The sequence below is a fragment of the Pogona vitticeps genome, chromosome 3, assembly GCF_051106095.1.
Source record: "Pogona vitticeps strain Pit_001003342236 chromosome 3, PviZW2.1, whole genome shotgun sequence".
Taxonomy (NCBI): domain Eukaryota; kingdom Metazoa; phylum Chordata; class Lepidosauria; order Squamata; family Agamidae; genus Pogona; species Pogona vitticeps.
The window spans coordinates 239,343,902-239,366,558 of record NC_135785.1 but is presented as its reverse complement, the minus strand read 5'-3'; the positions used below and the strand labels follow the sequence as shown (position 1 = coordinate 239,366,558).

At 41.3% G+C, this 22,657-nt stretch overlaps 1 long non-coding RNA gene across 1 annotated transcript in view; it reads left to right on the top strand.

The window, feature by feature from the left end:
- The window catches only part of LOC140705394 (uncharacterized), a 29,616-nt gene extending 18,922 nt beyond the window's left edge, over positions 1–10,694 (top strand). The window contains exons 2-4 of the long non-coding RNA XR_012084775.2: positions 302–416; positions 1,828–1,876; positions 10,518–10,694. This is a non-coding gene — a long non-coding RNA (uncharacterized LOC140705394). The remainder of the gene's footprint in view (positions 1–301; positions 417–1,827; positions 1,877–10,517) is intronic.
- The last annotated feature ends 11,963 nt before the right edge of the window (positions 10,695–22,657 follow it).

Below are 22,657 nucleotides of genomic sequence, written 5' to 3'. Positions count from 1 at the left end.
AGAAAGTCATATGATGGTGATGCTAACCATGATGGTATCCATGCTGGTTATGGTGGTGGTGAATATATTAAATTCTGCCTTGTGCTAGAGAGAGGCTGTCCTACAGCTATTGATTTCAGTGTGTTTAGGAAGATCTAACTCTGTATGATTTTGGGTACTGAAGCCTTTCCCTATGGCACCATCGTTTGATGGCTTCACAACTTTTGTGTGATCTCTCCACCCTCATCCCTATCCCTGCATGCAAAAAAGGAGTGCCCCTTAGCACCAACTAAAGTGTTCCTCCCCCTTTTCACCCCCACAGAAACAGCCCAAAATTTGGGAAGCAAACAGCTGAATAAGGACAAAAATTAACCTCTTCTCCCCACACACGGTGGTCCAGAACATGATGCCACACAGTTATTTTAGACATATTAAAGGTAAGAGGGAAAGGAAGAGGTAGGCTTAGCTTCATGCTGCTTCTTTAATTAACATGTTATTTGGCTCTTACTATGAAAGAAGATTTTCATATGTTGCTGTTTATATATCTACTGTTGACTTGAGCAGGAAGCAACATTAATTATTGTAAACAGTAGGCAAAATTCAGTTCCTTGTCGAATTCTCAAGAAGAATCTACTTGTGACGCACAACACCTACATCTACACACAAAAACACTTTATGAAGAAGTGTAGCATTTTTTTTTTCAAATCTTCCTCATGTTTTTTGAGCCTTATATTTCTAATAGACAAGATTTATCTAGATTAGAAAGTTAAAGCTTGATTTAAACACTTAGTGTCATGGCTATACAAATATAGGCATACATCCTCCAGGGAATTAAAGTCTTCAAGGGACACGCTGACTGTTAAGGCCAAAGATGTTTCAAGGAATGAAATTCCAACCTCTCTCCCCACTCTCCACAAATGTTTAGGTCAAAAAACACAGGATGTGATATACAATTTTGTCACTGCACTTCATAGGCTGGCATGGCAGGGAAATGTTTTCAGAAGGAAGAAAAGAAGGAGAGGTTGGGCAGTGGCAGCAACTCTGTGACTCTTTGTCAATGATGTAATAGAGTTTGAACCTAAAAGGGCTAAAAGCCCCTGGACTTTCTGAGTAGCAGGCGCTGTGACATCATCTGCCACCCCACTAGATTTTGCTAGGAACTACAGTATGTATTATTGCAAGCTATCCCTGTTGTAATTCAAAGTATTTGACAACAGTTTGGTCTCGAGTTGGCAATTTAGAGTCATTAACTTTATAAAAATGTATTAAAGGTATCAAGGTCAATTATAAATGCCTAGCTGTTGCTAGAATCATAGGGTTGAGTATTACAATTGACGTCTTATGCTTAAAAAAAATCCCTGTTCCAAATTGGTGAAAACATTTGCCCTTTAAATGTGAGGGAAGGGGGTTAATTCCTCTCAGGTAGGTGAATTTCTATGAAATTTGAGCGAAAGTGTTGGAGCTAACCTTAGTACTCAGGGGCATTCTGACATTTCATTTTTTTTAAAGATGGCTGCTCTGAGGGCAGCCCATGGAGGCACCTGGGTACCATACTACAGTGGACCCTCTACTTACGGAATTAATCAATATTGGAATGGTGGCTGCAGGTCAAAAAGTCTGTAGGTCGAGGCTCCATTGACCTACAATGCATTGAAAACCGATTAATCCGTAACCGGCCGTTTTTGTTCCATTTTGGGTTTTCTCCGGCTGCAAGTCGAAACTAAATTTTGTGGCCAGAGAAGTCTGTAACTTGAAAAGTCTGTAAGTCGAGCCGTCTGTAAGTCGAGACTCCACTGTATGGAGCCCCATGACTATATATAACTCCCCAAAACATTCTTTCTCTTCTAGGAACATATCCAGGAAGCTAAGAATAGCAACGCTGCTGCTACAAATAGAAGTAAGTAGGAACAAATGAAAAAACCCTGACCATCTCATATTATTTTCTGAACTACAACTCCCAGACTACCACAATCAGCAGCTCTTGTGCTGGCTGGAATATTTAAGGAGGCATAGTCAAAACTAAACATCTTCTTCTGTCTATGTTACACACACCAATTTAAGAGAGGTCCAAACCAACAATCTCTCAAGGCTTTTACTAGCAGCTCCCAAAGTTCAGAGGTATTTTTATTCATCTACCCTAAATGTCAGAACAGCTGGGATAAGGGTTTTAGTGTAACTGTTACCGTTTCGTCCACCAGTTTTCACTCCCCTTTCATCTGAAGGTAGCCCAGCTTTCTGTACAATATGTTTTGTGTACAAATTGAACAAATAAGGAGATAAAATGCACCCTTGACTATAAGAAACCATTCTGTATCTACATATTCTGTAGCTTCATGTTCACAATACAGGTTACACATCAGAACAATCAAGTGCTGAGCACCCTCATTTCTTTCAAAGCTTCTCATGATCCACATAGTCAAAGGCTTTATGTTGGACTGTATGTTGAATTTTTCAGTCTGTGGGGCCATTGCTTTGTTTTCCATAAGTCTTGGCATATTCTTGTTAGGGATTTGACAGACTTCACCTCTAAAGCTTGAAACAGTTCTATCAATTCTCCATCTATTCCTGGTGATTTATTTCTTCCCAGTGCTTTTGGAGCAGTTTTTACATCACTTTCTAGAATTATAGGCTCTTCATCACAGGATTCCTCTTCAAAGGAACCTGACATCCTTTTATCTCTTCTATAGAAGTCTTCAGTATACTGTTTCTGCTTTCTGTTTTCACTTGGTCAGATAATGTGCTTCCCTGTTGTTCTTTCAACATTCAAAATCTAGGCTTACATTTCCTTTCGAGTTCTTGATCTTCTGGAAAAGCTCACTTGTTTTTCCTCTTTCATTCTTCATTTCTCTTTCTTTGCACTGCCTATTATAATAGCTCTCTTTGTCTCTATATGACTGTTACTGAAAAACTGCATTGAGGATTTGAACCCTACTTGTCTCCTTTTACTTTTGCTTCTTGCCTGTCCTTAACAATTGTGTTTCTTCTATTCTCCATCCAGGTTTTTACTGTCTTTTGCATTCCACCCTAATAATATATCTGGTTCCACAGTTCTTCTGGTCCATGGGTCCATTTAGTTTAGAAATGAAAGTCTGTTCTCTAGCTCATGGGAACTCAAATAGGGTTTTCATGACATGTTAGCTATTGAAGGAGTAATTTCATCAGTGCCCGCACACGCACACATGCACATGCACACACGCCATGAGTTTCCATGGCCAAGTGGAAATTTGAACCTAGGTCTCTCAAGTCCTGATCTGTCACTCTGTACATTATACTGTTCAGAGGGAGGAGGAGGAGGAGGGCTGTTTCTTATCATTTATCTCCAAAAAAATAAGACAAGATTGGCTTCTATTAGGCTTGCCATCTACTGTAGTTCATAAAATTGTTGGCTCCAGTAACTAGTCTTGGAATTTGGAAATGTTCTGCCAGGCTCCACCTTGATATATAAACTTATCAGTTTAGCCTCTAATTAAATGCCAAATTGTCCTAACCTACTAGATTCCTTCTTGGCTCAACCCTTGACTCAACAGGTTTAGTTAGGTTTTTTGCCCTTCCCAGGATGGCACTATTTTTCACGACATTCTTTATGAAGAGTTTAAAGGGGCTAAGTGCTTTATGCCAAAATTCAGAACAAAATACTGCCTGCTAGCAGAGTTACAATTTTTTTTTTAAATGATAGCAACACAAATTACGATTAGTTGCATTTTGTATATGGAAGCAGCATCAGAAGGTTAGTCACTTGCTCACTGTCATTGCAGAATCTGAACACCAATGAGTTTTCCTGATGCTCTGCCTTGTAGAGGTAAGAGGTAAATGCTTAAGGAAACAGGAAAATGATCTGTATTTGATGTGCTAAAATCAAAATGGAGAGGTCATAAAAGCAAAGCTTGACTTTCACATATCTCAAAAGCCTTCAGGTGAATAACTATGATATGCTGCCAGATAAAAAGCAGGCAAGGAAGGCAGGACAATAAAAGCTAGAAAATTACAGCGATGGGGTCAGCAGATAACACAGCTCCATTCCTGACTGCTTTTAAATGTCACAGCCTGAGAAATGTCACTCTGCAGATCATTAAAGCCAGAAAAGGTAAATGTGTCTCCCAATGGAATATTTTATATGAAGTGTGTAACACTGCATGTTCATTTCAGTTTGGTCATTTCATTTAGATGTCAAATAGCATGCAAGAGACAACAGAGCCCCAGTAAACCACAGCGCCCAACTGCTGGGGGCAAAGCAAGAATCTGTGAATCTCCCTGAACTGAACATCCAAGGCTTGAGAACTTTTTCTTTTACTACAACTGCTTCAGCTGAAAACTGTAACACTGCTAAGTTTCAAGAGCATCTATGTAGGAAGAAAACCACCAAAATGAGTTTTTTTCCCCCCAATTTCCATCTGAACATCCAAGCTTGGAACAGATTTTTTTTAAAAAACAACAACTCCCATTGTCCCTTGGCCAATGCAAACTCTTGCCCAAGGTCTGAATCTGAGTTGTTTGAAATTGTGTTTAAACAGACTGCTTCTAATATAAAGGGAAAGCAACTGTGTGGGACCCAGACCCTTGCAGTGCTCCTAAACCTCCATCTCCAACTGCCCTCAGCTGCCTTCCACCTGCTATTTGCCCCGAAATTAGCTGATAGTCGCTCAGTAGTCAGAAGGAACCATTTTCTCCAAAACCACAAGAGTTTCTGGTCTGGCTAAAAGCAGCTTAATGCATTTGGTTATTAATCAAATCAGCTAGTTTTAATTACAAATTCAAAGAAAAGCGAATAATGTAGGCCCTTAAACAGTCAGTTCAGAAAAAACACCACTTTTTTTGCCAACATCAAAAGTTGCTGCGAGATTCTAGAGTTTGGAAAATTAATTTTTAAAAGTAAATTTTGCATCAGTATTAAAGGGAATGAAATTTTATTTTTGCCATACAAGTAATTGGTTGTTTTTCGTTACTGGAAAAAAAGTGAGCAAGACTGGAGGGGGTTAAAAACCTTAGTATTGTGAAAAGAATGCATAAAACTTGAAAAATTCCTATAAAAAGGCCTTAAATGCCTATTAAAGGTAATTTTAGAAAGTAAGGACTCAGTTACACATTATAATACTCCTGGTTTTGTGTCAGGTTTAGCATGCTTAAAAATATAATTATTTTGTCTATGTCCAGCTACTACCCAGGAGTGTAGCTACATCATTGTTTCAATGTCTGCATTCTTTCCTGCACTTGGACTGATGCATATAAGCTCTGATAGCTCTTGTGTGGAATGACCAAAGCACAGATGCACAGGATGATGGAAATACTACACCAGCTATTAGAACAAAGTATAAGCATCATGTGAGAGATTACGGCACCAAGACAAAGGATAGGCATCATTTTCACCTTTGATTTGTGCAAACAACACAAGCAAGACAAACCTGTCAGCAGCTAACGGTAGCTAAACTATTTTAACAAGAGGATGTTCAGGCCTGTAATTAGCTAGTGACCCAGTCATTCCCGATGGCTCACATGTTTCTCTTTGTTTGACACCTACTAGCTTGCCTCTATCAAGCAACTTGGCTAAGTTGTATGATATAGAGAAAGAGATTTCCTTGTAAGAAGCTTTTTTTTTTTAAGTATTCGGGGATCAGTCTTTGCATCTGTGAAAGAGAAATGAAAGGAAGCTAAACTAACGGAAATGGTCCAACTTGTGTGAAGCAGTTTAATGGCACTACCTGCAAATGAAATGCATGAGGTTCAATGTATTCTGAGATGGAATTTTTCATAGCAAGTACTAAGTCTGATGGCCACTGGCTAATAAACTTATCTGATGATGATGATACTAAAAACCAGAGCTGACCTCACCATTAGGGAAAGTGAGGCAGTAGCAAGGTGCTGGAAAAGTGTTTCAGGTGGCCTGTCTAAACTGGCTTGCTACCCACCCATGTCACTCCAGGACATCCCCTCTACAATGTCAAAGAAATACTTTTCTACGCATGGAATAGGGCTAGGACCCGTCTTGGCCTTTGTCTCAGGAGGCAAAATGTCTTGAGCCCACCCAGGTGAAAACTATACCATTTACTGGGGTGACTCCATTCTGCACAAGATAGGACAGCAGCCCATAACAACATAATAAAAGCCGGCTGGATTAAACCGAAAGGTTATTTAGTCCAGCATGTTCCTTCCCACCATGGCCAAGGAGGTGCCTATGGGAAAGCCACAAGCCAGGACACCGTGCAGGTCACATGTCCTACAAAACGTGGGAGACAGGAAAAATGGAACAAGAGAAGAAACTAGAAGAATTGTGCCTGGACCTCCATTTGTGGTTTTGTTCTGGAGGGGGAGTAACAGAATATACTGAATTTGCTGCTCTGGGGGACTTCCCGAAGCAGTGGAATATGAATCTTTCATGGGCAAAAGAAAAGTTTTAGGCGCTGGGCATGGGTGCTGGGGGAACTCTGGAGAGTCCCCTCAAAAGCCTCTTGGGGTTGGAATTGCATGAGTCTCATATCCTAGGCTTTGCCCATCCCTGTGTTAAAAGTACAAAGCCTGCTTCAGGGGTAAAGTTGACTTAAGGGAACCCAATGGGTGTGTGAAAGTTAAGCTGGTCAAGCAGAGGCCAAAAGAGAGTTCACTTCTTCCAGTGGCAGGGTCAAAGGTTGAACTCTGAATGGCTTGGCTTCTCTCCTATGATGTGTTGCACAGACAGGACAAGCACACACTGTTTGGAGAGCCGCTCTAAATGCAAATAAATAAATTCTCTTTTGAAAGATGGAGAAGCTCTATACAGTCAGCAAAAACAAGACCTGGAGCTGACTGCGGTTCTGATCATCAGCTTCTCATAGCAAAATTCAAGCTTAGACTGAAGAGATTAGGAAAAACCACTGGGCCACTCAGGTATAATCTAAACCAAATCCCTTATGAATACACAGTGGAAGTAAAGAACAGATTTAAGGAACTAGATTTGGTGGACAGAGTGCCTGAAGAACTTTGGATAGAGGCTCGTAACATTGTCCAGGAGGCAGCAACGAAAACCATCCCAAAGAAAAGGAAATGCAAGAAAGCAAAGTGGCTGTCCAACGAGGCCTTAGAAATAGCAGAGAGGAGAAGGGAAGCAAAATGCAAGGGAGATAGGGAAAGTTACAGAAAATTGAATGCAGACTTCCAAAGAATAGCAAGGAGAGACAAGAGGGCCTTCTTAAATGAACAATGCAAAGAAATAGAGGAAGATAACAGAAAAGGAAAGACCAGAGACCTGTTCAGGAAAATTGGAGATATTAGAGGAACATTTTGCGCAAAGATGAACATGATAAAAGACAAAAATGGGAGGGACCTAACAGAAGCAGAAGATGTCAAGAAGAGGTGGCAAGAATACACAGAGGAATTATATCAGAAAGATTTGGATATCCCAGACAACCCAGACAATGTAGTTGCTGACCTTGAGCCAGACATCCTGGAGAGCGAAGTCAAGTGGGCCTTAGAAAGCCTGGCTAACAACAAGGCCAGTGGAGGTGATGGCATTCCAATTGAACTATTTAAAATCTTGAAAGATGATGCTGTTAAGGTGCTACATTCAATATGCCAGCAAGTTTGGAAAACTCAACAGTGGCCAGAGGATTGGAAAAGATCAGTCTACATCCCAATCCCAAAGAAAGGCAGTGCCAAAGAATGCTCCAACTACCGCACAATTGCACTCATTTCACACGCTAGCAAGGTTATGCTCAAAATCCTTCAAGGTAGGCTTCAGCAGTATGTGGACCGAGAACTCCCAGAAGTACAAGCTGGATTCCGAAGAGGCAGAGGAAATCGAGACCAAATTGCTAACTTGCGCTGGATTATGGAGAAAGCCAGAGAGTTCCAGAAAAATATCTACTTCTGCTTCATTGACTATGCAAAAGCCTTTGACTGTGTGGACCACAGCAAACTATGGCAAGTTCTTAAAGAAATGGGAGTGCCTGACCACTTTATCTATCTACTGAGAAACCTATATGTGGGACAGGAAGCAACAGTCAGAACTGGTCATGGAACAACTGAGTGGTTCAAAATTGGGAAAGGAGTACGGCAAGGCTGTATATTGTCGCCCAGCTTATTTAACTTGTATGCAGAATACATCATGCGGAAGGCTGGACTGGAAGAAGCCCAAGCCGGAATTAAGATTGCCAGAAGAAATATCAACAACCTCCGATATGCAGATGATACCACTCTGATGGCAGAAAGTGAGGAGGAATTGAAGAACCTTGTAATGAGAGTGAAAGAGGAGAGTGCAAAAAACGGTCTGAAACTCAACATCAAAAAAACTAAGATCATGGCCACTGGTCCCATCACCTCCTGGGAAATAGAAGGGGAAGATATGGAGGCAGTGTCAAATTTTATCTTCCTGGGCTCCATGATCACTGCAGATGGAGACAGCAGCCCCGAAATTAAAAGACGCCTTCTCCTTGGGAGGAAAGCGATGACAAATCTTGACAGCATCTTGAAAAGCAGAGACATCACCTTGCCAACAAAAGTCCGAATAGTCAAAGCTATGGTTTTTCCTGTCGTGATGTATGGAAGTGAGAGCTGGACCATAAAGAAAGCAGACCGCCGAAGAATTGATGCCTTTGAATTGTGGTGCTGGAGGAGGCTCTTGACAGTCCCCTGGACTGCAAAGAGAACAAACCTATCGATTTTGAAGGAAATCAACCCTGAGTGCTCACTGGAAGGACAGATCCTGAAGCTGAGGCTCCAGTACTTTGGCCATCTCATGAGAAGAAAAGAGTCCTTGGAAAAAACCCTGATGTTAGAAAGGTGTGACGGCAAGAGGAGAAGGGGACGACCGAGGATGAGATGGCTGGACAGTGTCTGCGAAGCAACCAACATGAACCTGACACAACTCCGGGAGGCAGTGGAGGACAGGAGGGCCTGGCGTGCTCTGGTCCATGGGGTCACGAGGAGTCGGACACGACTAAACGACTAAACACACACAAATTCTCTTCAATTGGAAACTGGATGCTGTAGTCAGACTTGGAGCAAATCAGGAAAGGTAAGGTAAGGTAAAGGTTCCCCTTGACCATTTTTGTCCAGTCGTGTTTGACTCTAGGGGGCGGTGCTCATCCCCATTTCCAAGCGATAGAGCCAGCGTTTTTGTCCGAAGACAATCTTCCGTGGTCACATGGCCAGTGTGACTTAGACACGGAACGCTGTTACCTTCCCATCGAGGTGGTCCCTATTTATCTACTTGCATTTGCATGCTTTCGAACTGCTAGGTTGGCGAGGAGCTGGGACAAGCAACGGTAACTCACTCCATCGTGTGGATTCGATCTTACGACTGCTGGTCTTCTGACCCTGCAGCACAGGCTTCTGCGGTTTAGCCCACAGCGCCACCATGTCCCTAAAAATCAGGAAAACAGCATGATAAAAAATTGAGTATGATATCAAATGTGTACATTCAGCACCAAGATAGTTTAAACAGCTGTAAACCGGATCCTTAACTGGATATCTATTTTTTCCCCACTTGGCTGTAACCTGGCTCTGAAATTTAGAGACAACTGACATAAGACAGTTTTTTAAGCTTGAGGTGAGATTATGCTTCAGGGGGAGATCAAACAAGAATATAGCTCCCTATTTGATTCACTTTTAATGTGCGTTTATTTGCCCTGGTTTTTGGCAGCCACATGTTTTAAGCAAGAATGCTCCACCCCACCCCTTTTGTGAGTTGTTCCACTCTTTTCTGGCACAGCGCAATGGCTACAATTGATTCGGTGCAAGTGGAGTGCTCCTGATTATCCCATTTTGCAGTCTGTAGGGTTGCTTAATTTGTTCCCAGGTAGAGCTGTGGACAGTGTTCTCTTTGGTGACAACCCCGTGATAGATGCAGTAGGTTGTGATAGCAAGGGACAGCTAAGAAGGCACCAAGACACAAAAAACAAATAATTATAATCAACCCATGTAACACGATGTTTAACAAGCATGAATTGAATCTAGATAGATTGAAAAACTAATATATTTTTTTAAAAAAATCTAAAAAAGGATTGGGTGTGTTCCGCAACATTATTTCACTACGGTCAGAAGCTGCTTGTTGCTACAACAGATAATACGCAAAAGATCTTTAAAATGGTCCAACATCAGTTTTTAGTGGGTAGGGATGTTGGAGAATGTTGTTCCGTCCTTATCTTTCTGCAAACTGATAGATGCTGCACTTTTCAAAATGATGTGCAGATTGGAACACAATTATCCTTCAGGTTGCTCACAACTCTTAATTTCATAATACAATTCTTGACTTTAAAAATGGGTCAGTCTCTCCAATTCCATAACCCCTGTGTTAAATAAGACATGTATATTTATTTAAAACATGAATGCCCCATGCTTCCAAAATCAATATTCAAAACATTAAGCAGCAGGGAAAAAAAGGCAAACATTCTATTTTTTGGGGGGGGGGAATTTAAAATCGTCATCAGATATAATTAACACTCTGGTCATTATAAGAACAGATATCATACAGACCTTTCTTATTAGAATTATTAGAATTACTTTGCTGAGGTGTGACCTCAGCAGTAATTTGTAACCAATATAACTGATGGATATCATTTTACTTTTAGTTCCAGGAAGGGAAAGAGACACTGGAGAGGGAAAAAGACATTCTGCTGACTGAAAAACATTAGATACAATCTGACAAAGTTATTTAACCACTGTTGTGACGTGGACTTTGTCCACTGGTCCATTTTGAAAGGCCTTTATTAAAAGCAGAAATAAAGGAAATCAACTGGTAACTTCAATACTGTGTTAGGTTTTCTTTTTTCTTTTTTTCCAAATAGCAATAACACAGTGAGGCACTACTGAACTTTGAAAAGGCTATCCACTCACAGGAACACATCTTTTCAGTAATGGCATTTTTCAGCCCCATGCAGGCAGTCATCTTTGAAAAATCTGTTCTCACAAAACTGTCAAAAGATACCGCTTTGAGTGAAATACATTTCCCCTTTCAAAATGAATGTGCATTGGTGCTTAGCTGCTGGATACCACCAAGTTATCTTACCCCATATTTATCAGTAACCACACCAGACTGGAGACACATTTCTAGAGAATTTTATTATGCAGTTGTTAGACAGGTAAATTATTTCTGATTGAAAAATGAACATCTTTTTCTTTACCACCTTGGGAGAAAAAAATAAAGTTAACTGTTACTAGGGCTGTTCATTAGTTTCAAGGGACTTAAGTAATCAAACCCATGTTACAAGTGTTGAGATATCAGGGCAGAAAATCCCAGTATTACAGTTTCCAGAAACATGCCAATTTTCTAGGGCCTTTGATGTACAATATTGTGCTGTAACACCACAAACAACAGAATGGGGACAGCTGTTTTTAAGAAGTAGCAAGATACATATGGAAGGACAGATCCTGAAGCTGAGTCTCCAGTACTTTCCCTGAAAAAGACCCTCTTGTGAAGGCAGGAGGAGAAGGGGGCGACAGAGGACAAGATGGATGGACAGTGTCATCGAAGCGACCAACATGAATCTGACCAAACTCCGGGAGGCAGTGGAAGACAGGAGGGCCTGGCGTGCTCTGGTCCATGGGGTCATGAGGGACATGACTAAACGACTAAACAACAACAAAAGATACATATAAATCCAAGATCTTCCATAGTAGTTCATTTTTTTAAAAAAAGCAATTCTATTAGTACTTTTCCTCTTTCTTAAAAATAACCAGAATGGTCACCTGCCTACTTCCTTTTAAAAATAAACTTTACACAGTTTTTAGTCGGCAATCTGAAGTACAGAATGAACCAGCACTTGAGATATATATTTTTCTTCCAGTATTAATGATGCCACACCCCACAATAACAATAATCTAAATAAAGCTACAGTTACATTATAAAAGGAGATATATTGTCACTCTCTGAGTTGTAACTGTAAATTGAGGCAATGTTATTTAGTTACTGAGGACAGCAGTTGCTTAGAAGTAACTAGTTGTTTGTCATAAGTTACTTGCGAGTTTGAATAAAAAATCAAGATCAAAATATATGGGAATGACAAAAATGTAAATAAATGTGAGCTAAAGTAGTAGGGAGGGATGAACCTGCCATTTTGTAAAGTGAGGCAGTGATAACATCCTATGACCCCAGGAATTGTAGGACTAAACACTGTGTGTTATTTAGTCTGCAGTAGTTCCACTCACACTTTTTAAAAAATTCTATCATTTAGGTATGTTGCTGTTGATTTTTTAATCTCTTGTTTTAGCACTTACTGTTAGCCAACGGAAATCCTACTTTTAAACGGGCTATGTTTAATATAAACAAATTGATTGATCAAAATGTGAGGTTTTATAGCAGTAATTATTTATTGCCTTAATTATATCTCTACAGCACCCTAGTGTATGGATGAAAGGTGATTTAATTAAGAGAGTGCAAGTAAATTATTTGAAGAAATATCTTCTTACAAAAGTAAGTCTTTGAAAAATAGTTAACACTTAGACTCATAACATATTTTAAATGTTTAAGCAAAATACAATTTTAAAATATGCAGGGGAGAACTTCTAGCCGCAACTGATGACCGAGATAAGAACAGCCATGTAAGAACCTTGGTGGTTTTTTTACCAGAGCAAAATCATTGCTCTTGTTAACATTCATGGCTGATCCCGACTGCTAAGGCCTCTCCACCCCTTTCTTCCTTCACAGCTAAGAATTCTTGATGCCCATGGCATCGTCCCACATGGGATAAGTAGCAATTTTGGGAGGAGAGGATTTTTATGCTTACTGCAAGCCATAGAGAACGATGTAAACCTCTCCCTGCACTTTGTGATTCTGATCATTCCCCTGCAATATCCTATGACTGCTATTTAAATTTTTTAAACCAGATATACCAATTGCAATCATGCAATTGCTCAAGTCTCGTTTGGACCTTAGTTGGCATGCTAACCTCCCTTGTGGCTGTGTGGGTGGCAGAACATAGCACAAGATCTATTCCTAAACCCCTAGTTTAGAAAACTTATATGCTTTCCGACTACTGGGCTTTGGCTCCGGAATCTCAAGCCAAAAGATCCTGCTGATCACAGTAAAAAAATCCTGGAAACTGTAATAAAAATAGTAACTTTTCCCAGCTTAGGAGAGTGGATGCTCTCTCTGTTCCTCTCCACCTTGCTGGCTTGCTTTACTATAAATCAGCTATTTTTGTAATTCACTTCTCCCTTGCTGCCCCCATCTCTTTGGTATGGGGGTGGGATAGGAACAGAGTCGAAGAAATACAATTCCCTATTGTACAAATCTGAGGGTGGCAAGAGGGGAACCCTGCCATATCTTGTTAGCAAAGTTCGTTTTATTAGCCGAGACAGGTTGTGAATGAGCCCTGTGTTCCTTTGCTCCGGAATCTGGAGGATGAACAAAGTTTATATATTCTGTGATGAAATCATAGCTAGCAAGAACTCATGAGCAGAGCAGAGCAGTTCAAAGGTTTGTCTTCAAGGAGCCCAGCCAACATATGGAAAAGCTTTGCAGATGGAGGAAAGTGATTGCCGAAAAGGGACAAATGCTTCTTTCATTGCGAGATCTTTCACGTCAGCATGGGAAATACACAGCTCAGATCCAGCCCCCTTGAACTCAATGGAAAATGGTCTAGGGGACTGACAAACTTTGCTCCAGTACATATGTGCATCCAAATAATCTGGTTTAACTAGTTTTTAGGTGAAAGCTTTGGAAGCAAATCCTTGAAATCTAGCTCACATGATCACGGCTCACATAGGTTGGGGGTTCATGAGATAGCCATGTAAATCCTTACTTGTCTCATCCTTGTAAAGGACCCAAAATTATTCTTTTTACCCATGAAAAAGCAAAATACTTTTTGGCACTGTCTACAAGAGTTCTGAGGAGAATGAACTTTGTGCAAACTGTGCAGTTGCACAAAATTACAATGCATTTGACCTTATTGCATGGACTTCTGAGTAACCGAAGCGCTTGATAGGATGTTTTGGTGTATTCTTGAGCAATCAGACAGTTGTTCTACACTTGTTGTCTCTGTGTGGTTCTCACAGCAAAAATTTTGTGGAGGGGTCTCGGGCATGAGCCATGAGTTGAGGAGATCATCCTATGCAACTGTGTGGGCTGAACACAAAACCAGCAGTGTTGTGTGCTTCCCCTCCTCTTTAAGAGGCTGGCTGTCTTAAGGAAAGATCCGTGTGACCTCTATAAAATGAGTGCAGATTTATCAAGGAAGACAGGAGACACTGTGTGAAAAGCCAGCTCAGGAACAGTTACAGGAATCCCACCCCAGCATTCCTGTCCCATCCCAATCCTGTGTCAGGCTGCAAGGCTACTTTTTCTATGAGGAAATGCATGTGCATTCCCCCCCCCAAATGTACACATTTTGTATCTGGTTTTACTAATGCACATGTAATGCATTTTCCCTGTTGCAACAGAATATTTATATGCATTTTCCAGCTATACGCCTTTTTATGTGTTTCCTTTTTATGTTTTTCAAATATACATATGGTAATTTTTTTTTATCTGGCAAAACATTCTGCCACCCTTTGGAAATATGCAGATTTATGAATCAAGATGTACTTCATTCTTCTGTCAGTGGAGGAGGCACAAAATTGAGGTTTTTATGGGATATAGGTGAACCCAAAGATTTTTTCCCCCTCTTAGTTAATGGCAGCTGAATTAAAGAATATTTCTACTTTTATCCCACCTAAAAGGCTCACCTCACTTTCTTTAAGTACCTGGCAAGATCCTGGGATATGGAGGCAAGATGGGACTTGCGAGGAAAGTGGCATCCCATTCTCCAAGATTTCAGGGACAAATTGTAAAACTTTGGGCCAATCCCTTTAGAAGTCATAGAAAATCCTACATGAACAATTGCAAACTGTTACCCACAATCAGTGTAGAGACCCAATGGTGAATTTTAAGGCCAAAAACACCAATTTAACACAGCACCTCTACAATATACAAGGTAATGAAAAAAAAAAAAACAACAACAATGTTTCTGAGCATGTTTAAAGGGTAAATCTAGGATTGCCAGGTTGGTAACATCCCATTCTCTGAGATTCTAAGTCAGAGCTTTTGTGACAGTGCAGCTGTCAAAAAAAAGAGAGAGCAGAAATGAGCATGAAATCCCTATGGAAATAAACTGCAAATTGATCGGTACTGAAAGGAAATGATTGTGATATAATTCTGTCAGTGAGTGGAAAGGAGGGTTGTCTCTCCCGTTTCAAGAGTCTACTTTTCAAGGCTGCCACTTTTTCCAAGCATTTTTTCAACCCACCTTTGCCAAGCTTTTCCAATGTAGCCATACACTGGAGTCTTCTCTTCTCATGAGATGGCCAAAGTATTAGAGCCTCAGCTTCAGGATCTGTCCTTCCAGTGAGCACTCAGGCTTGATTTCCTTCAGAATGGATAGGTTTGTTCTCCTTGCAGTCCAGGGGACTCTCAAGAGTCTCCTCCAGCACCACAATTCAAAAGCGTCAATTCTTCGGCGGTCAGCCTTCTTTACGGTCCAGCTCTCACTTCCATACATCACTACTGGAAAAACCATAGCTTTAACTATGCAGACCTTTGTCGGCAAGGATGCCCTGAGTCCCCTTATCATGTGAAAGATGGGATATAAATAAAATGCATGAATGGATGAGCCGCTATGAGACTTCCTATGCGGTATTTTCCCAAATGCATGCACTTGTGTATTTTTCTTTTAAAATTTAAGTGCATCACAATGTGCAGAGAACTGCAGGAGAAATAATTACACCCCAACTCGCGCTTTGGTTCAAGAAATGTAAATTTGATCAGTGACAAAAATTCTCACCATGAAAAAAAAATCTAAAGACCTCCTTTTGAACCTCAAGCAATTCCAGAAGGAGACTTCTCAGGAGAACAATTCCTCCACCTTATCAAGGGAGTTCTGGGCTGGGGGTGGGGATGGAAATGAAGTTATAGATATGCTACCTATTGCTCCACTAGTTATTATTCATTTATTTAAAATATTTTTATCCCACCTTTCTCCTTAAAAAGGACCCAAGGTAGTTTACGTTGTTGCAAGACAATATCTGAAGCTAAAGCAGTAAGTATACAAATACTAAAAAGGATCAAACAAATACGTACAGTAGTACCTCAGTTTACAAAATTAATGCGTTATGCGGGACATTACATAAAGTGAAAATTTCATAAACTGGATCGCGGATTGCCGTAGGAACAGGGGCGGTGCTGTGGCAATGCATCCTGGGGAAACTTTCTTCACAAACCGAAAAAAAAAACAGAAAAAATGTAAACCAAGGCATTGTTTTCAACGGATTTCCATTTGTATTCTGAAAATGACGGTAACCGAGGCATTCGTAAATTCAGGTACTTACTGTCCACTTTAAGAAGTAGTAAGCAAAACCAAAAACACATTCAAAGCAATAAGGCACTTATTACTACATCTGTTGTAAATGTTAAACAGATGTTTGTGCAACTTATTCTTTTCTCCTAACCACCTTCTGGAGTCAAGGCTGCAACATGGAAGTGGAGCCTGGAGACAGACTAGGTGAGGGTATGTCAACATGGATATAAGCCCTGAATTCATTTAAACTGCATTTGTACCAGCTGGGTTGCCTCCCAGAAAAGCTGCTTTCATCTGCAGAGAATCCTGGAGGAAATCCCTGGTTAGTGTTATATTTCTTAATCTGGTTATGGGAAAGTGCTCTCCACCTTAAAGAGATACTCTTGCATTTTCTTTGGAAGCAACAAAAAGCAACTGGAGGGACAAGATTGGGTTAGAAGCAGGGAACACGTTTAGGAAACACATCTCCCTTTTCTACTCCCTTTGGTACATGCATTACACAGCATCACCAGAAAAGGACAATGGCTCAGTGGTACAAGAAAACCCTAGTTTGAAGCAGCACCAGAGCAAGCTCTCTTGCAAACCCTGGGAGGTGGAGGAGGAGAAGTCCTGCCCCTGTCAAGGAGGCACCGTGGGGAGTCAAATTCCCAAGCTCTGGCTCTTCATCCTTTAATACTTTAACCACTGAGCTATGCAGCCATTCTGGCCAAGCAGCAGCCAGGTATGCAGGTGGGAGTGGTCTTAATCGACTAGATAGGCAGGATATAAATTAAATAAATAAATAAATACAAAAAGGCCAGTAGTGACAGCTGGATCAGGCTATGAAGAATCATCCAGGTGTTCTGTCACCTGAAACACAACTATCCCCATTTGGTTAATGGCCAGACTGGTTCTGGTTTCAAGTCCTGAGGTCTCCATTTAAAGGATATTTGATAGGATCTTTCCGTAAGGCCAAAGCTTGGAACTTTATTTTCTAAAAGAAACTTGCTCCATTACTGGTGACCTCTGAATAGATAGGTGGCCAGTACTGGCATTGTTGCCCTGCTCAGGTAACTTAATTTAAGTGTTATTCATGTGCTACACTGTCTTTACAGTAGATCAGAAAAAATACACGGAAATACTTGCTCATTCTCTCTATAGCCAATTTTGATACTGCACCTTTTCACTACAGTATTTATGAGGAAAAACAAACCAGAGAACACTTCTCTTGCCACTTAGATGTGATACAATAATGACATAAAGCTTGAAAAATTCCTGTGAAAATTAACTTTTGAAAAATAAATAGCAAATATTTATGATTATATCTAAAAGTAACTTTGCAACTATTGTTACATCACTTTTACTGTAACTTTCTAACTTTTCAATACATTACTTGTTACCCAGAAAGTAACATGTTGCAGGAAACTCTGCTACCTCTGACTACAATAAAAGATAAAATGATTGAAATACAATTAAAACTGCCATCAGGACCCACAGTTGATGTTATTTCAATTAAAAGCCTTTTTTTAAATTGTTCCAGCCTGCCCCCCCAAAATGAAAGCCCTACAGGTCTAGCTTAGACACAGAACTGGGTCAAGGTGGAGAGAAATTTCCTCTTTGTCCTGAGATCACCATGAAATAACATGCACCAGACTGCTCCACGAGTGGTCCAAAATATGGTCTATTTCCCCATGAGATCCCACTATCTCATATCCATGCTTCAGTATGTTGCTCTTTAGATTACAGTCCAAGGTCCCACAACCAGCATGGTCAATGGCCATGCCAACTGGGGCATTCTGGGAACTGTAGTCCAAAGAAGTAACATTTCTTGTGGTCTGATGTTTACTGAAATAGATGTACAAATATTGCATAAAAATACATAACATAACTTTCGGTCTTTTCTAAATTTTCCAACTTTGAAATTGGTAGATAGAAATCCACATCTCAGAAACATGTCTCTCCAACCTCCTAAGATTTTACACAGATAATTAATGTTTTTCATTAACCCTTTACATTATTCACCACAACTATTTCTATTGTCACCTGCAACACATCTATAAGTATGGAATGTTTCTTGGACCATTTGGGTTTTTTTAAAAAAAAACATTTGGCCCATGTTTCATGTCATACTTAGGGGAGCATTTCCCAACTGCCTTGGTCCTCAAGGATTGTTGGACTACAACTCCCATTATCCCAAAACAACAGTCAATGATAGAAGCTGTAGCACAATGACATCTAGGAATTCTATGCTTAGAAAAGCTGGCTTTTGACACTCCTTGATGTAATTCTGCCCTGCACATCATGACACAAGGCTTATAGAAGACGAGTAATAATTTGGCTCTCTTCCAAAGCAATAGACATAGCTTAGGCACAAATAACAGTGCCTGAGGTGCATTTCATTAAAAGACTGTCAGCTACCAGATTTGAGTGTCATAGATTTCCATGGCAACTCTGAACCATTAAAGAAGGACGTTAGCAAAGACGCAGCCCTGCAGCCTTGCCGTCAGTACCAAGTTCAAACTAGCAAAATATAACTGGTGGTTCTCATACTACAAGCTCTGACCGGGGGGGGGGGGACTCTATTTTAAAGAAGAAGGGAAATTAGTCTAAAGTTCCCAGCAATTCCTCTTTTTATGGCAACATTACACTGGTAAACTATGAATACATGTGGACATGATGTTACATGACTACTGGTCATGCAAAGACAAATCATTGTGTAATGCACATCTCATTAGAGGGCATGGAGTCATAAACCCTAATTAAGCAAAAGAACATGCTGTGTCAGAAAGAGCTAGGGGTGATTAGCAAGTAGTCCCAGTAGGGAATAGATACCTGTTAATACTTCACTCTGCAGTTAAATGAGCATATCTCAGAAATCCTATGATGGAAGAAGAAGATGTGCTGTATCAAAGTATTTAATTATGTGCCATCAAGTTGAAACAAACTTAAAGTGACCCTGATAGCATTTCAGCTGTCTGGATTGCTCAGTGACTTACACATCTGGCTGTGAAGCCAGAGGTTGGGCATTTGATTCCCACTGTGCATCCCAGAAGAGCCAGCCTATGTAGTCTTGGGCAAGCTGCACAGTCCCAGGGCACCTCCAGAAGAAGGGAATGGTAAAACACTTCTGAGTATTCTCTTCCTAGAAAACCTGAAAAGGATCGCCATAAGTCTGAATTGATTTGATAGCACACCGTTTTTATTAATAGAGCTTTCCAGGGGGTATTAAAGGAGTGATTTTACATGTTTTACTCTTCCAGTGAGTTTCCATGGTCAAGTGAAGATTTAAGCCCTGGTTTCCAGAATCCTAGTCTGACACTCTCACCACTAGACCACACTTGGTATCTATGTTAGGATAGACCTGCTACTAAAAAGAGCAGTCACTAATTAATTCTTAATTACCTCCACATATTTAAGAGGCCCCTGATTTGCATCAACTTGCCTTACAGTCATTGCTATATTAGCTAATCCCTTTCAGCATCCAAACTTACTCTGACAACCACAGGGTATGACACTGTAAACATTTACATCACGGAGTGTGACAGGCAATGAACAGAGGGAGGAGACAGAACACGGAAGGCAGAGGCATTTGGAGGGAAACTCCAAGGAAGCAGATGTCCTTGGACTGCAATTAACCAGAAATCCTGGCCAGCACAGCAAGTGGTGAAGGCTTCTGGGAATTGCAGTCCAAGAACATCTGGGAATCCAGTTGGAAAATCACTGGGCTAGAGAAAACAGACATGATGGAGAAAAAGAGAACACAACAGAAATTAGAGGAGAATAAACAAACCAGGGGAGACAGTGGTGCAGAAGGAGCTCTCAGCAAGGAAGCCAAAGAGAGGAGGTGTGAGGGAGAAGAGAGAAGACCCCAGAAGTTTCAGTTATAAGGCACAAACATTTCCAGAAACCAAACCCCTATTTCAGCAATGATCCTATAGGAAAGGTCTTGTGTAAATTCTGTCTAAACATAAAAGGAAGATGTATTCGCGAAGGCTTTCACGGCCGGGATCTAATGGTTGTTGTGGGTTTTTCAGGCTCTTTGGCCGTGTTCTGAAGGTTGTTCTTCCTAACGTTTTGCCAGTCTCTGTGGCTGGCATCTTCAGAGGACAGCACAGAGGCTTGTGTGGTTTAACCCACAGCGCCACCATGTCCCACATGATGAGACCAAGATAAACTTATTTGGTTCAGATGGTGTCAAGCATGTATGGCAGCAACCAGGTGAGGAGTACAAAGACAAGTGTGTCATGCCTACAGTCAGGCATGGTGGTGGGAGTGCCATGATCTGCGGCTGTATGAGTGCTGCTGGCACTGGGGAGCTACAGTTCATTGAGGGAACCAAGAATGCCAACATGTACTGTGACATACTGAAGCAGAGCATAATCCCCTTCCTTCAGAGACTGGGCCACAGGGCAGTATTCCAGCATGATAATGACCCCAAACACACCTCCAAAATAACCACTGCCTTGCTAAAGAAGCTGAGGGTAAAGGTGATGGACTGGCCAAGCATGTCTCCAGACATAAACCCTATTGAGCATCTGTGGGGCATCCGGACACGGAAGGTGGATGTGCTCGCGTTGTTTTTGAGATCTGTGGTCCCTGCTGCTGGAGCAAAAAAGGCGAATTTCCTGGGGCGAGGGGGTGGAAGGAAGACCCTCACCGACCGATCCCAGCTTGCTGGATGGCCGCCATGTTGGCTTCCCTGTGGGCAGCTCCTGCTTCGTTCCCAACCTCAGACTGCTTACCCTGCCTTCCCTGGACTGCCTGCAGAAACATCTTGCTATTTTCTCAAGGAAGGGTAAAGGGGAAAACAGGGACTATTCATCATTTCACTTGGCTTCTGCTGATCCTGATGCTGCCTGTTGTTTTTAAATTGAACAACTCAGTGAGGAACATCTCCACTTCGGCACTTTCTCTGGACTTAACATTATCCCAAACAGCCTTGGAAAAATTTACTACCATCAATAACATCATTAAGATCAGTAAAACTCAAAGGGCAAGGCTGCGAGCCAGTAAAGGATGGACTTGATCTAGTTGGGGGGTGGGGGGGTAACACTTCTTTTATTTTATTATGTTTATACATAGTTATATATATTTAATTTAAATTAATTTACTTTGTATTTGTTTATAAATTAGTATTAGAACATTTGTGTTATTAGCTAAGTTGTTTTTTTTTCTCTTTTTCTCTCTTCTTTTTCTTTTCCTTCCTTATTCTGTCTGGTATGGAGTGGGAGGCCTCCTTGACCAGCGAGGGGCCTTTCAACATCCCAGTGGTTATGGGTAGAGGGCGATATGGCGTTGGCGCAGCCCCCACTCGTGTTAGTAGAACGGTGAACAGATATCTGAAGGCTGTTCACTGTTCTGAGGCTGTGACCAACCCCCAGAATCGAGGTAACCAGTTCAGCCAGCCTTCCACTCTAACCCTGCTGCTGTTGAATGCCAGGTCTGTATCCAACAAGCCCCAGCTAATTCAAGATCTTATTCTGGAGGAGGATGCAGACCTGGCATGCATAACCGAGACGTGGCTTAATGGGGAGGGTGGACTGTTACATACAGCACTGATGTTACCTGTCTGTCATGGGTTTGGAGGGAAAGTTCCATCCTATGGGGAGTGGAAGGCGGGACATCAGGAGGAGGGGCTGTACTGTATATATATGTGATGCGTGTGTGGTGAAGTTTAGATGCTGAAGCAGACAAGAAGCAGCAGCTGGGAAGAAGAAGCTGGTGTGGGAGTCTGTGTGTCAGACAGGGTACTACTGTGTGTCAGAGTACCAACCTGATAGGTTCAGGTGTCTGTTGGTTAGCCAGAACTGATAGGTTCAGGGTCTGTGCTTCAAGTTAAGGGTTCTGTGTGAACCAAACTGTGTGTATGTATGAGTGAAACTAAGCCACGTTACTATATCTTATTCAACTGATCATTTTATTTTCCCTGTGTGTTGTTTTAAATAAACCTTATTCTTTTATTTGTTGAAAATCCATCCCTGGTCTGTGTGACTTCTTATAGGGAATGGTTGGTGGCAGCTTAGTTAACGTGTGGCAGATCCCAGTAGGTCTGGGTTTGTCACATTGATTGGTGTCCAGCGTGTGGGATACGACTGGTCCAGTTGTCCAGCGGTCCAGCAAAGCCTTGGCAAGTGTGCCCAGAGCAAGGGGGGTCTAGTCAGGGACAATCTGAGGCGCGTAGGTAATCTTCTAGGTGTACCTCACGGGGAGGTGCGCTAGTGGAAGAACGTGCCAACTGGGGAGACTAGATTAGGGTGCTCTGAGGCAGCCTGGTTTTGGCGGGAAAAAAGCTGAGGCAAAATTGTGTAAAGTAACAGTGATCTAGCCTGTCTGCTGAGAGGCCTAGCAGAGGGGGGTTGGACTCTGGCTTGCAACAGTTGCAAGTTAAGTGCTGAAGAACAGCAGCAATCTATAGAAAGCTGGTTCTGAGGCAAAAGAGAAAAAAAAAAGTGGTCGTTTTA